Raw genomic sequence first — 15813 nt, 5'->3', positions numbered from 1 at the left:
ATTATTTATACGAGCTTCGGCTTCATAAATTACTCCTTACGTGTAATATTTTCAGTGTTAATAATCGATGCTGTTCGAGATCGATCTGGAACGCACAGATCGAAAGAGTGAGATAGGTTAAAAGACTCGAAAAATGATCTGAGAATCTGCGTGTAGTGCAAGAGGTCAATATATTTCGCGAGTTTGTTTAATTATTTAGTTAATTAGTTAATTACTTAGAGCTAGATAGTTATAATAGCAAGCAAATTATATGCTTCTGTGAAGAAGAGAGTTAGATGGTTGGTTAGTTTAATGTGTAGTGTATTTAGTTAGGCCTAGTCAGTTAGTAATTAAGTTCAGTGCTCAACCATCAATGGTGCCTGTGTCAACAATACGTGGCTCATTACCTGCACTCCCTGTACTCCAAAATGTCACTTCGTATGCACAGGGATACTTTTTCTCTGACGTTATTTTCGCTTAATTGATTGAAGTATTGCAGGGTTGCCTATAGAGCACGGGGCGGTACACGTTTGTCTTTTTCGCCTGAATGAGTCGCTTTAACACGATCGCATTGCAGCCAAATACACGGTCACTTAAGTGCTGGTGATGTGATGAAAAGGCTCGTCCGTGATTAATCCTTGTTAATGGGCACCATTATAATCTTCGTTAAGTGTAATGTCGGTCTTGAACAACGTGGAATATAACAAGTTTTTAGGGTTAAGTTCGTAAAGTTTTGTAGCCGTAATGATCATGCCACCAGTTGGCTAGTGAAATAATTAACAGTTACTGTCTAATGATGCGTTTTACAACCCCTGGGACCAATTTTAAAATTCTTGTTACGTTTTAAGCATGATACGTAAAATTTCGTATTTGAGACCTTTCAAATTCACCCACCCTTTTTTTTTCTATCCCACATTCTGTCAGTTTGTGTTTTGTTTTTTTATTTAAAATGTCAACATTTTGTTTAAATGTGATTAAACTTCTACAGAAACACGTTATTAATTAATTTGAACTCATTCCTGTCAGCCCATTACAATTGTGGCTTCAGCAGATTGTCGCTACTTGCATTGGCGCCTGCGAAATTACAGTATATAATGAACCGCAAAAGCACGTTAAACTGCTGTTAGTAACGCGTGGTAGAGGTTATAAATGCTCACAAAATTTTGGTCGGAATACTTAAAAGGAAGAGAGAAGTTGGAATACCTAGGCCGTGTGGGAGGATAGTATTAAGATAGATGTTAAATAAATAGGTTGTATGAGTATAGATTGGATTCAACTGGCTCGGGATAGGGACCGGTGGCGGACTCTCGTTAAACGGTAGAATAACTGGCTGAGCGACTGTTAGCTCCTCAAGAATGAATGTTCTTCATAACTGTGGTCAGACTACAAAATTCATGTCTAATACAGTGCTTACTGAACACATACGCCATTTTTAAACTCATCGCGAATGTGTTATGTTGACGTCAGACAATCTGCTTCAATTAGAAATTGGAATTTTATAAAAGGGAATGTCGTTTCAAAGTACCGAGAGGATTGTTAAATGTGACTCTCGCGAAGAAAATCTGTTCTCCTCAATTTGAGTGATGATGGGGGGGGGGGGGGGGACATAATTTCAGACTGACGTGAAGCAAACGCGCGGTCACCGCTTGCGATAGAGAGAGTTTCTGGGGTGTTCTAGGGGCTCTTCGTTATCGGCTGAACCAGGTAATGGAACTGTCCAACCAAGAACGCCTTTGACCAATTTGCTGTTTGTTTTCTGAACGCGGTTCCTTTGTTTTAGCTCCTGATTCGGTCCACTGCAAACACTTAGAGCCACGCGCAAATCGAAATTCTAATCACCGGAGATTAATTAAGCAGATAATGTGAATACAACTTGCCACGTTGGGTTTAGATCGGAAAACGGGTACAGCAGAGCACATTTCCATCTGCCTTCATCTGTTTAAAAATACGAAGAATTTTTATGACTCTTGAAACGGAAATATTTACTTAGGAAAATGGCGTCCTTAATGTACTAACCCATTGCCAAGAGAAGGAATACGTAAACGAAAGTTTAAGACCTGAAGATGGCAAAAGTAAAGCGTAAGACGCTTAAAGAACATAAGAAGGAAGGCAGTGATGAAGAATCAATGAAGAACACAAATCAATACAGGGTGTTTCCGAAAAAGAGTTTGTGATTCATGGGTTTACTTTTAAAGTTATTATTCACATTATTTAGTCTTACTGCATGCAAATAATTTGACACTTGTTAAATATAAATACAGGTGATCTCTCCATGTTTTTCTGCGAAGTCAGATTGTATACTGATTAGTTATGTAAACAGAAGTTTGATCAGGATTCGTTGAAGCCTGCGTTGCACGTTTTGTCGTCCTAACCTACAACACCCAGTGATGAAAAAGTGTGCGTTAATACTTACAGTGCCTACGTTTTCTGCGAACGCCAATATCAGCAGAAAGAGGTTTCCCACGGAGGACCTGTAATTAATATTTAGTTCTGTAAAGTTGTCTTCTTCTCTGCTTTACCTTAGTATATTGTCTGCACTTCAAGTAATGTAATTTAAAATAACTTTTTAATTAACTGAATACCACACATTACAAGATGTGACCTCGGTTCCGTGGATAAACAAGTATCTGAAGCAAGTTATTATAACCGGAGCTTTTTAAACACCCTGTAGTTGTCACTATCCAAAATTTAAAAGCCTCAACGACACTGCGACCTGTGACATTTAACACATTTCTTTCGCCGACAGACAGAGAAAGGGTTTTTACGATTGTCCGCTACTCACAGGCAAATGATGTCATGAAGAGGACTAAACTGGCAAGGGAGTTCCTTTTCTATGTTCATGAGTTCACTGAAATTATGTTAAGAATACACATTTCAAAGGACAGGGACGCTCTAATTTGTACTCAGCTAAACCAAACGGAGTAGACTGTCTATAATTAATTGCATTGCACTTTGAATAAGGTACGATCCATAATCCAAGCTCTCGTTAGTCGATATATCAAATGTGGCTGTTAATTGTCCACGCACGAATGTATCTTAGTGGAACACGGTGGCTTTGCTTGTCGAGCTGATTTAAAAACATTAACGTGTTTATTTTACTTAAACGAAAATTTCATTCACTGTCAAAAAATCGTCAGTTCCTGCACCGGTAACACATCCCAGCGCCTGAGGAAGACCGTTTAAAATACACCACTGCACCAGAGGGCGAGGTAGCCCTCAGTCGTTCACTCTGTATCGACACTTTTATCTGTGGTCCAGCTGCAGTTGCGTTTCGCATCTCGCGGGAGACGCCTGATGCCTCTGCCACCAGCACAACACGGCGCAAAGTCTGTCCTACTCTAGCGCAGTGGCTGAAAGTGTAGCGGAGTTTGGATCGATAGGTCGCACTGCGCAGGACATCGCCAGCTACAGAGAACTTTGCTTTATGACAAAGCGATCGATTGCCCTTGTTCAATGAATGGCGCAAGTTATATAGTTCGGTTTAAAAAAAAATCCAGGCAAGACCATGATTCCATGGGGAAATTGTCTTCCAATGTAGGCGACACGCCCTCCAAACTTCTGAATAAGAAGTTCGTCGGACATGTTACATTTTTCTTTCCTAAAACTGAGGTCCAACAAGTTGTAAGCAGTACATCGTCGACTTCAGTTTCAAACTCAGGGCGACGAGTGTGATGTGTTCTTGCGACACATAATCTGGTAGAAATTTACCGACGTTTCGGAAATGCTTGCTGCCTCCATCAACAGGACGATGATGACCTCCCTGATGATGGAGGCAGCAGTCAGGTTACATCTTAAATTCAGTAAGTCTATCAAAATCGCATTCCTTCGTTGTTGGCCTGAATCACACGCATTACGTAAGGCGCTCGCTTCTCTAGACACGAGGCCACTTTCCTCTCATCAACGTTCTTGATCTTTGTAAAATACGAGCGTTCAGAACTGGCGATATCCCTGGAGTTGCCTCCTGTATCCTCATCTTAGCGCAACACAGCGACATCTCACGGTTGGGTTCATGGTCTCTCTCTCTCTGCGTGGCCCTACCGTCTTCTAAGGACCTAGTCCTCACATATGGGAGGTTTCTTATGTATTCAGACATTTGGTACGGACTCCTTGGATTAGTGATCAGTCCTTCGCAAAGCCTCTGCCCGCACAGGACAAAGAGACGCGGACAAACAGCCTCGCCTTGAATGGGATTCGAACCCACGGTCGTAGTATCCGAGCGATCAAGACCCACAACTCAGACCACTAATTCATATTTTAACAAAAAAACGCCAAGTGACTTAACACTGTAACATTTAAGACTATGGTTTTAAATTAGTGGAGCATAGAAAAGATGACAAATGCATGCAGAATTTTAATTGGAACTCCTGAAGGGAAGAGTCCACTGCCAAGACCTAGGAGTAAATGAGAGGACAATATTAAGTTCTCTTAAACAGGGTTTAATCGCGTGGAGCAGATTCAGCTGAAACAGAATAGGGACGCTGTCTTGTAAACAAGTTAATGGAATTTCCGTTCTCATAAAAGACGGGATGTCTTGAGTATCTAAAAAACCATCAGCTTTTAAATAAGTATTCTGTCTCATGTAGTTTGTTACTCGTGAGAAGTAGCCTCAGAAATTTCGTATCATTTGTGAAGTCGACTTTTATTTCGGTTTCTTGTCAATAAAAATGAACTCGAAGCCGCCAGATGCGTTCTGACAGAGACTGAGAGCGAGTGTAACGCGAATCAGACAGCTGTCTCGTTGAGAAACATGGGAACCACGGAGACGATCCGCGAATCTAAGAAAGTCCGAAGCAGTTGAGGGGAGGCCTTCGCGTACAAGAGAAGACTTTATCGCCAAAAGGCAATTAACTGGTCTCTCACACGGGCAAGACTGTACTTTTTTTAACACTCCGTACTCTGGAAGGATATTTCTCGCCAAAGACGACTGCAAGGCCAATAGCCCATCCGGTCAGATCGAATCAATTCAGATGAACTCGCCCTGACAAAGAAACTTGTCGATCTGTCAGTTGTTTTTGAGGGATTTTTGGGTCTTACCTGACTGTGTGCTTGCCTGTTAGATCTTTCCGTCATTCTTAACGGGCAACATGGATACCGCGTTTACAAAAGCCCGCCACAGGATCCTATACTTAGCCAGATTAATCCAATCCACACCCTCACAACTAAAATCCGTCTTAATATTATCCTCCCGTCTGATGTTGGTTCTGTGGTCTTTCCACGTCGCCTCTTCCTGGTGGTAATTTCAAAAAGTTTCCGGACACAGCGAATTTTACACTGGCACGCTCGGAACTAAAACTGGTTATTAGACTTTCGTACAAACTTCCGCGCGCCCTTCAAATCGGCATGGTTCTCTCAGCGGTGAATATCTGATTTCTTCCCTCCCTTCTTGGTTTTAATGTCGTGTGGCTTGTGAGTAGATACTTTCAGGTAGGTATATTCGTCCCTGAAGATGGAGGCGGTATATTCCTCCGAAACGTTTACTTCCAAGTCCACACGGTGTTACAACCCGGAAGATCAGGATCTTGTTCACACTGTTTTAATCGCGGTTAAATTTTTCTTATAATTATTAGAGGCCTTGTTCTCCAAGTGAGATTCTCATCTTCATTTTTAATCTTCAGTCTGATCTTACGAACCATGCGCGATCATAATGTTGCAGATATTATATCAGGCCTGTACAACTTCTTTCTGAACACGGGAATAAATGTCCTGCTAAGATGTGTGTCTGTCTACAGAAAGAGGTTGAAACGTGTAGTGGTGATTCCCCTGTATCATCTGTGTTTTTGTGTGTACACGTGCCTTAACAACAGTGTTAGGAAAACCCAGACATTCTTTGGTACTGATAACGGGTGGTTCATGTGGTCCTTGGGATTTGTGATTGAAATGTAGGCGTTTATAGTCTCATTTCATGCTCATGTTGGGCAAGGCCGTGGTCTAGGCAACACGGAGTTTTCCTCCGTGGCATCCCAACAATTACTCCATTCACACACAGAAGAAGGCAATGGCAAACCACTTCTGGATCATCTGCCAAGAACGTATATGAACAGGTCCCAGTCCGAGGAAAGGATGGAAGGATCCTGTTCATATGGACCTGTCGTCAGACAGAACACTAAATAAATAAAAATCACAGAACTGGATATTAACGTATATCACAGCAAATATCTTCAGATTGTATCCGTGATGACGTCACTTCCGGTCGCAGTAAAGGCTCAGGTCTTCCTTGTAGCCCGTCCTGCTTTGCGAACTGTGGTCTCATGTCGCTGCAGTCCGTCGTCTCGGCATCGATTCTGCCTGAAGCCGCCCCCTGGTGTCCCCCCCCCCCCGAAACCTCCGTCGACTCCAACAAAGGGTTGAGTCCTAAGGCTTGAACAAGTTTTTGTGATGGAGCTTTGATTGCAGAAGTCCGCGTGCCACTAGATCTGTGCTGCTGTTGTTCCTGCGTTTTCCCCCTTTATGCTCCAGATCGTGTACAACAATTGTTGCCATGGAGACCCTCCGAGTCCCTGATAACTGTAACCTATGTCGAGCTCTTCTCATAAAAATTGCCCAAAAAGTTTTCTGTTAAAATTTCAATGAAATTCTTAAAACGGTTCAAGTTTATGTGAAGATTTTTTTTAGTTATGCATATTTAACCCTTTAAAATCTATTGGTAACTATATATACCACTTGTTTCAACAATCAGAAAATCTACACTTTGTATTCACAAGCTTCAAACGATTATCAGCGTAAACAGCGATCATTTCCTTAAACAGCGTTAACCAGTTGATCTTTGTAATGGTGAAGAGCAGTGTTTTCTTCGCGGTACGGACTAAATATTTAAATATTATTCAGATTCCTACGTAGTGTATCACTGTGTTTCGTATAATTCTGAAAATAAACAGCGATTATTTCCTTAAACAGCGTTAACCAGTTGATCTTTGTAATGGTGAAGTGTAGTGTTTTCTTCGCGGTACGGACTGAATTCCTAAATCTAATTTAGACGAGCTTCGGCTTCAAAGGATGAATCCTGTTACAGTCCGTTTTCGTGCTTAGAATTTGGCATCTGCGCCAACAAAGTGTCTGTCCGCGTATTATAACTTCGAAAACGGTACCTGTGTAATTTAGAACCAGGGACTGCAGTGTAAGCTGTCTCATTACTTTTAATTTTGATTTCATTTGTAATTAACATGAGAACTGGGATAGACGCGGCAGTCCACCACGTGGACACAATTCTCAGCTCTGTAAATCACTTCTGCTGGTGACGATATAATTGTTCATTAAAAAAGCTATTAATGATTACGTTTATCTGCTTTGAACAGCACTTTGTTGGTGGCGATTGTGTCGGGAGCATCTGTTTGTTATATTAATATTGTCGATTTTGTTTGGACTAAAAATAACAAAATGTAAAGCTCTACGCTTGTGTGATAATTTGCTTTCGTCTGTTATTTTCAGTCATTGAAATGTGTGACTATTCATTTTACTAATTTTTTTGTTAAATGCGCAATATCTTTGAAAATGACACGACAGAAGATATATAAAAATTTATAACAGCAGCGGTTTTGAACAACCAAGGGTTTTCCTTTTTTAGCGTTTATAGTTTGTGATTTAAATTTACTGAAAATTACTAATTAGATTCAAACACGAATGTTCGCCTGGTCATGAAACTCCATAATACAGGGTGTTTCTTTGTTGTTACAAAAACAACCAAGAATTGTCTTCCTTCTGCGTAAATCGATTGTTAATCGCTGTATTCGCTCCATTTCCAACGACGTTACGAACGTGTCCTCAAGGAGATCTGATCCAAATTCTCTTGTGGTCTTCTGTTGTTTGTTGTTAAGGAGTGGAACCCCGGCTTGCTGGTTGAAGCTCGTCTCCTACAAGTCGCGGAAGGGTTAACGTAAAGACCTACTCAAAAACATAGAACGTTGTCTGCGCAGTGATTCTTGCTACTGCGTCAGTTGCCTTATCAAGGACAGAGCTCAACTGCTCAGAAAACTATAGTAATGTTATATTATCCATCCACAGTAGACGGGACCAAATCGTGAGTTTCGCATACGTCACTAGCTTTTGGATAGAAAAAGAACCAACCCAATTAACGAAAGCCAAAAATATTGCCTGAGACGGCGAGCTACGAAGCACTGCCGCTGGGAAATAATGTTTGTAGTTTGAATAGTATCTGTACTCCTCCCCCAGTATTGTCAGGGTGATTAAGTCGAGAAGAATGAGATGGGCTGGGCATGTAGCGCGCATGGATGGGACAAGAGGTGTGCACCGGGTATTTGTCGGGAAACCTGAGGGGAAGAGACCTCTGGGGAGACCTAGACGTAGGTGGGAGGATAATCTCAGGCGGGATCTATGGGAGATAGGAGTTGAAGGAGACTGGATTTTGTTGGCCCAGGACAGGGTCCGGTGGAGGGCTTTGGTTAATTCGGTGATGAACCTTCGGGTTCGGTAAGTCATCTAGTTAGTTAGTTAGTTAGTTTGAATAGTATATGCGTCCTTATTTGCTGCCCCTCTAATCACATTGTGTTTTACGTGTTATTGACGTGGAACGCACAGATTCGTCCCGTTGGGTCTCCGAAATGTTCAGCCCTTAAAACGGAGTAGGAAGTTTCTCCGAGACGTTGGTATCTTTCTACAAATGCTAATGACGTCACAACCCAGACGACCAACGTCGGCGTCGTCACCGCCTCTAGAACCTGAAATCCCATTTCTTGAAATAAATTCGGTCTGTACCTGCTCCAGAGTCGGTTGTTTCAGAAGAAAGATGAAAATCATTCTGGCTTATTCCGGCGAGGCAACATTATCAGCTTCCCTTGCTGGGATCACGATGTAAGCCATTTTCTCCGCATATTCTCCCATTACTGGTCCCTGAGCGGTCTCACATTACCGTCCTGATGATGGAATCACTGCACGGTGTGTTCCATTTACCGTTATTGCATCCATCCATTTTGTTGTAACGACGGACAAGCGACAGGCACATCGGCGCCCTGCGACTTTCTGATGTTTTAATGAGTCCACCGCCGATGTATAGGGATTATTCCGGACGGAACATGTTCCTCAGAATATCTGCGCTGACTGATTTGCAATCTTGCCGAGTCGCTAGCGGCAGATGTCCAGAACTAGAAGTTTGCAGACGCGTTATCGACTCGCAAGTCTGACGTTTGAACTCCCAGCTGGCACAGGAGGCTCTGATACTGTCCGTCTGTTTGGAAGTCAAACAGAGGATAACTGAATATTTATGCGGGAAAATAGATCTCAGTCGGCTTGTTTCACTAATGCGTTATACACATTATACAGTGCAAATAGAGGAACCTGACGTCTCTCGACGATGAACGAGCGAATTATCGCCTTTACAAGGATTACAATTTCTTCTGTTTCGATTCTATTAACCACTCGACGAAATGAATCGGTCCGCTGATCTACGTGACGGCAATTGGAGGTTTTGTGTGTGGACCATGGATCCGAAAGGAAGACGATAGACTTACGGTAGGATATGAGTTTTCACGGCGTTAGTCATGACGTAATTTGTGGCCTTTCCCCGTCATTTTACCTGGGGACCAAGGTAGCCGTGCAGACACTTCATCCCGGGACCTCCCAATTACAAAACTGCAGTACTGACAACCTGGTCGTTTCTTCTGCTCAGTGCCTTTTGCCTTGTGTTCATCTTCCCAGATGAAGTCAGCGCGACAGGTGTCCTTGAAGAAGTCTCGTTGCTTTGTTTCGTGTGGAACATGAACTTCAAATTAATAATTGTTCTTAAAACGAGCCGCTTTAAATTAATTAAATGCTCTGTTTATAACGTGAAGACATTTGTCGGTCAGATTTTAAAGCCGTCATTTCCCAGAAAGTTACTCAGCTAAATTGCCTTTGTCACAGTGGTGATACCGAGTGTTAGGTTAATTCTTTGAAGCGTGACAGACAGAGCGCAAAGCGCCGTTAAACACGAGTAGAGAGAGAGAGAGAGAGAGAGAGGATGGAGTTACTTACAGATCACAGGTCACAGCGATTCGAGAGCCACAAGAATGGAATGCAGCCCGTGGAAAATTCACTTTACCAAGCGGGAAATTTCATTCTTCTGGCTGCCTGTTTTCTTCCCAGTGGGCATTCCACCCCACGCCTAATCCCCTTCCTGCGAGTTGTTTTGGATAAGGGAGCAGGTAGCTGTGGCTTTAAAAGGTTCTTTGTTATGTGGACTGTACAGGGTTGGAATGCGATCCGACGTCCATTCGCCAACCTGTTTACCTACCCTGTCTGTCTGTCTGTCTGTAGGCACGCATGTATTATTTAAGTATCTCTTTAAGCACTTGTCTGTCTGTCTGTCTCTGCAACCAGAGAAGCCGGAAAAGAATAGGGATTCTGGAAATGACCGAATTTCACTTCAAAGTTCTTTAAAAAAGGAAATTTGTGTTTAAAACACGTGATTTTGAAATATTATTTTGGATGCATGCTACATACCCCACCAATTTCATTTTCTCTGGTTTTGCACATTCTGTATGCTAATTTATAGCGTAATTTTACTGTTATATGAAATGTTTTATTTGCCACATAAACACCCCTCACCGAATAGCTCCAATCGTTAACTCTGTTTTATGACGGCCGGCTGTAGTTCGTCTTTTGTCACAAGACTGAATATATAACTCCAGATGGCAGCACATTTCGCATTCCCACGTCATCGCAGGTTTACAGCTGTGTTATAAGCTATCTTGAAGGAGATGCAAGTTACGATTTCTTATTGTTTAGGTAGAACTACAGGCTTCTGTTGGTACAGTTAGGTTAGGTTCGTTCTTTCTTGAAAACGTACATTGTTTGCCAGCACAAATTCTGTTGTTTTGAGAATCGTATACCTTGCCACCTTTTCTGTGTAAATCTAAATATTTAAATATATAAACAACAAAATCCTACAACGTTGCAACACGAACAGCGGAACACGGGCTATAAAAGACAGCTCAAAACTAGCAGCGTAGCAAATATGGTCGCACGAGTGATGTCTTCATCTACGCGGAAAAGGGGTGGGTGAAGTCTTTCAGTGTGAAAAGATCAAAATTATAGTTATTTGGGTTCCATAAAAATGGCAATTACTCTACGAGTTTAGTAACTATCAGCTTATTAAGTAAGGTAATGTATTATGTAGTCGGTGTGGCGTAATTTGTTTCGGTTGGTTTCGTTTATTTTCATTTTGATTTCGCTGTGCTAGGCTCGGAATGGTTTTATTAGTGAAATTTGGGTAAACTCGTGTGCTAATTACTTGTCTGTTATATGAGCGGAAATTTTGATGGTCTAAAATGGAGTTTGGTTACCACGAATTATAAATAAATAATTATTCAATTTAGTGGCCGATATATGTGCGCAGTTTCCATTAGAACATATATTTATTTACCACTTTGTCAAAGTTCAACAAACAAACAAATGAACGTATTGGTTATGCAGTGTCCGTACAAAAACTCATTTCCAGCTCAGTGCTCTATTAGTAGCTACTCACACGAGGGAAATTATAAACGCAGAAGAACTAGGCATAGATGGGAATAATATTAAAATGGATGTTGAGGAAATAGGGTAGGAGAATGCAGACTGGGTTCATCTGGCTGAGGATAGGGCCAGTGGTGGACTCTTAATGGACAGTCGAGATTTCTGTAAAAGGCGGTAAATTTCTTGACTAGCTGAGCAACTATCAGCTTGTCAACAGGGTCCCTGCTCCTTAAAGTTATTTAATTACTATTTAATTCTGTGTCTGTCAAATTGTTTGTTAATCTTTCGTTCATATGTGAATATCACATTAATGTTTTTTTTTTAGTTACTTTCAATTACTTTACGTTTAGTGCAACTGTGAACTTGTTGAAATTCCTTGGCACGACTCAGCAGCAGACTCGTGGTTATGAAGTGTGTGTCCATTAGACACGGACAGCTTGGAAATTGAGACCGGCGTGTTCTTCGTAATTAAAAACCATTATCCAACCACACATTAACGAAGTACGCAAAATATCCAGGTCTTCACCTTTCTTCCCGTATGTTGCTTAGCGACACCGTCATTAGTTCAGATTATACAGCGTTCAATAGCAGTGAGATTAGTGAATAATGAATTCCAAAGTACGTGGCATTTGCCTGGAAGAACCGAGAAAACTCCCCCCAGGAAAATCATCTCTCAAAAATCGTCGGTCTCCGGGCCGAGATTTAAACTCATTTTTGCAAAGCTGATCGTATCTCAGCTGGTTAATAAATTCCGATGTTTAACAGAACTCGAAGGTCCTTTCAGTGTTCACACCGACCGGCCCTGTTTCTTATAGGGAAGTAGTTAATGCAGCTTTGTAAATTAAGTCAGAACCTGCGTGTCCCATAATTCTCATGTGGATACAGTTCGAATAGGCTCTGAGTGGCAAATACATTTTTGAAAATCTGCCGAATAAAAATTATCCACACGCGAAAGGGAAGTTTGTTTCGTAACATAAATGCTTCAGGCATGGAAACTGGTAATTAACTTTGCTTTAATAAAAGTACTGAAAGTGTTAAAAATATGCTCTTTAAAGAGGTAGCACAGAATATATTTATGGGAAGAAAAATTATATTAAGAACATTGAGTAGACCAGTCGACCTGCGAACGTGTTTCAGCTGAGGCGTAATTAAGTTTCGCTAATAACAAAGAACTTGTTAATTAGTCGCCACGTAAGCCGAGGTTCTGTTTACAAAGAAATTAGTTACGCCCAAATAGCACGAAGGAATTGAGTTCATGGACGATGTAGGAACTCCCCATCCCACCCCAGTACAGAGGCATTTTAATTACAGTAGATGATATTCATAATGTAAAATTAAGTGTGAAGACGGGTTCTAATATACAGGAACAAAGAGGACTAAATAATTCGCATTGTCCGTCTGAAATCATAAATTCGTGCAAAGATTTCGATTACATTGAAGTTCAAGATTCAGCCAGAATCAATATTAGTTAGTGGTATTTATAGTGACCGGAATTTGTTTAATGGAGGTTCACACTGGCAAATTTTAATTAATGTGACCCACTGAACAGACGAAAGCTGTTTATGTGGCACCAACACCACAAAAAAATAGTCTCAACAGGGAAATTTCGCGTTAAGCATCACTCGGTTTTCGTCAACACGGGAATAAAGTCAGGTTAAGAAAGATAATTGGATAAAATAACGAAAGAGAAACTGATAAATGTATAAGCTGTAATGAAATCGCAAAAGAGAATGTTGGTAGAACTCTATTTATTTTTTAATTTGTAGACAACGATGGACAAAGGCGCGAGTTGTTATTTCAAGATAACTCTTTACGTCGCACGGTCTTAAATTATTGTAGGTGTTTGTGAAAGACTCCCAAAAATATTTATATTAATAAAGAAATTGAATGAACGGAGAAGCCGATAAGAATGGCGAGGTATGCCAATTAACTAACAAAAGAATTCCCTTTCTCTGTTGCGAATTGGATAGATGCTCATTCTTACTAAACCCTTCATACTTAAATCTGCGTAATGATCTTGCTTAAAGTGTACACATTCAACTAAAAAGCAGAGTAGACTTAACAGTAATTCAGTTTATACAAGGCCTGTATACAAATCTGCCCGATGAATTTCTTATTCTTGCAATTATTTATTTAATCCGTCTGATCACAATATTTAAAATTTCTTATAATTAAGATAATAAAATATCATTGATGTTCCATTGGTATGTTTTATTTTTATTTTCATTTTATTGATACTTTCTAACTATAATTTATATATTTTGCATTTTATTCTCTAAATTCTTTTATAAATTCCTTCAAATTCTTTAGTGTTTCTTTCAATCATTTACTTACAGGCCGATATGTACATCTAATAACATTTAAGAAAAACAACACCTTCGCCCAAAAATGGAAAAACAAACGTAATGAAACATCACCAAAAAACTACAGAAATCATAATTGAGTTTTAAGTTCTTACATATATTTTACACCTGATGATGGTTTTATAAAAACCGAAACATGCTGTGTAAATGTTCCGAAATGTCAATCGATCAATCGATATGGAACATGAATGATATTTTATTATCTTAATTATAAGAAATTTTAAATATTGTGATCAGACGGATTAAATAAATAATTGTTATAATATTCACAATATGACGCAATTACACTATCTTATTCTTGCTTTATCGTATTTGATTTTCAACTTCGCTTTAGAATAAGGAGAAAAAATTTAAAAGGACTTTGAACTGAATGAGACACGCCAGCTTCCGGTTAGGTTCTTCGACGAAAAGAGATAGGCCATGAAACGTAGTGTTGGTGTCTGGTCTCAGAATGCGCGGAGGGCGAGGCGTCTTCACGCGGAGACAGTGAAAATTCGGCTGCCTGATTGAATGTTATTACCGCGTCGTAAACGCCTAGTGAACTTGGCAAATGTGGGTCTTCAGAAAAGCACCAGATCAGATCAAAGAAATTTGTGGATTTGAAGATTCTTTTGAGATTGGTAGGAAATATATTTCGCGTGGGAGTGATTAAAAAATGCATACAAAATTTTAGTATTAATATTTAAAGGGAGAAACCACTTACGATATGTAGCAGGATGATATTAAAATGTATCTTCAATAGGATGTGATTGATGCCACTCAGGGAATGACCAATGACCGACTTTTGTGTATACGAAAATGAACAAATTGGTTCCAGGCTGGGAGTTGGTCCCTGACAACGTTTATGTCTTAAGATTAGTTTCGCCGAATGATGTCCTTTGTGGCTTCGTGTTATGAGCCTATATCCTACGCTTGATGATGTCCTCTGTCTGCCATTTTGTCTCTGTGTCATGGCTGGGGGTCTCGTCTCGTCTTGGCCATTATCCTCGAACTGCTGAGTCGTCGTGAAGATTTCAAAGACGTCACGTGACGGAGATGCGAATGAGTCTTTCGCCTTTACTACGCGTTTTCTCAGTCTCGTTTTAAACAGCAGGTAATTCAGGTGCGTAGCGGTTTGAGCGGAAAATCAGACTATCGACGAGGTAGTATCGAGAGAGGATTTATCTTTATTCTCATCGAAATGTGTAAAGATTTCATTGATTCAAATAGATTTAATTAAATGGGTGTTTATGGCCAATGATTTTTATTATTTCTGATACAGAAGTTACTAACCCCACCCCCCCCACCCAATTTACATTTCTGTGTTTAGTTTACATATTGGCCCAGGCTTAATGGTTTTCACGAATTGAGTTTGTGGTTATTATTAAACGGGATTCATAAACGATGTGTTTTTTTATTCTTGGTTTATTTGTTTGCTAACTTTACATGACGTCGGCGTAATTAATAAAATAATTTAAAATACAGTCTGCGTCTGTACATTCGGTAAAATTGGGCGCAACGTTATCACAAAACTGGCCTTTCTCGTCACCAAATATTGTTTGCAGTGACAAAATGATGGATGTGAGATTTACGGGGCACGAATACGACGTGGGAAATGAAAAATTTGTAGGAACACCTGAAATGACGAGACCATTACAAGACGGAATCGAAGATGTGCTAAAAATCGGTCCTAAAGAGCAGGGTGTCGAGATTTGACAAGCTTTTGTGAATTCGGCAATGGACATTCGCTTTTCCTATAAGGCAGGGAAGAGTTTTGTGACTGAGTGAGTGACTATCAGCTTCTCAAGAACTCTGCTGCAAAGAATCAGGATATAATATCACACCTGATGTGAATTGCGTGCAAACGTAAGTGCGTGAATGTATCCGCCATATTTTACAGTGTTGCCATTGGTTTTCAGGTACGTCAAAATTTCATTTGCCTTTTTAATTTCCCACGTTTAAGTAAACTGTGTTTGCTGTTGTGACGTCACTTTCCTAGACGCTGCTCCAGGTGGCGTGTCCCCCCCCCCCCCGAAGAAAGTTGGGGGTT

At 40.5% G+C, this 15813-nt stretch overlaps 2 protein-coding genes across 4 annotated transcripts in view; one reads left to right on the top strand and one right to left on the bottom strand.

Moving 5' to 3' along the window:
* LOC110830873 (uncharacterized) overlaps positions 1-3304 on the bottom strand; it is a 70645-nt gene extending 67341 nt beyond the window's left edge. For both annotated transcript variants that reach the window (XM_087348977.1, XM_087348978.1), the window contains exon 1: positions 2393-3304. The gene's annotated coding sequence lies outside the window, so the exon portion shown is untranslated. The remainder of the gene's footprint in view (positions 1-2392) is intronic.
* Positions 1-15813, top strand: part of LOC110830877 (deoxynucleotidyltransferase terminal-interacting protein 1) — a 164940-nt gene that overhangs the window by 75557 nt on the left and 73570 nt on the right. The gene's annotated exons all lie outside the window — the stretch shown is intronic.

The sequence above is a fragment of the Zootermopsis nevadensis genome, unplaced genomic scaffold (genome assembly GCF_977971745.1).
Source record: "Zootermopsis nevadensis isolate Lab colony 2312 unplaced genomic scaffold, Znev_1.0 Znev_ptg000015l, whole genome shotgun sequence".
In the NCBI taxonomy this organism is placed as follows: domain Eukaryota; kingdom Metazoa; phylum Arthropoda; class Insecta; order Blattodea; family Termopsidae; genus Zootermopsis; species Zootermopsis nevadensis.
The sequence above is the reverse complement of the archived record's forward strand: the minus strand, read 5'-3'. Positions and strand labels throughout refer to the sequence as shown.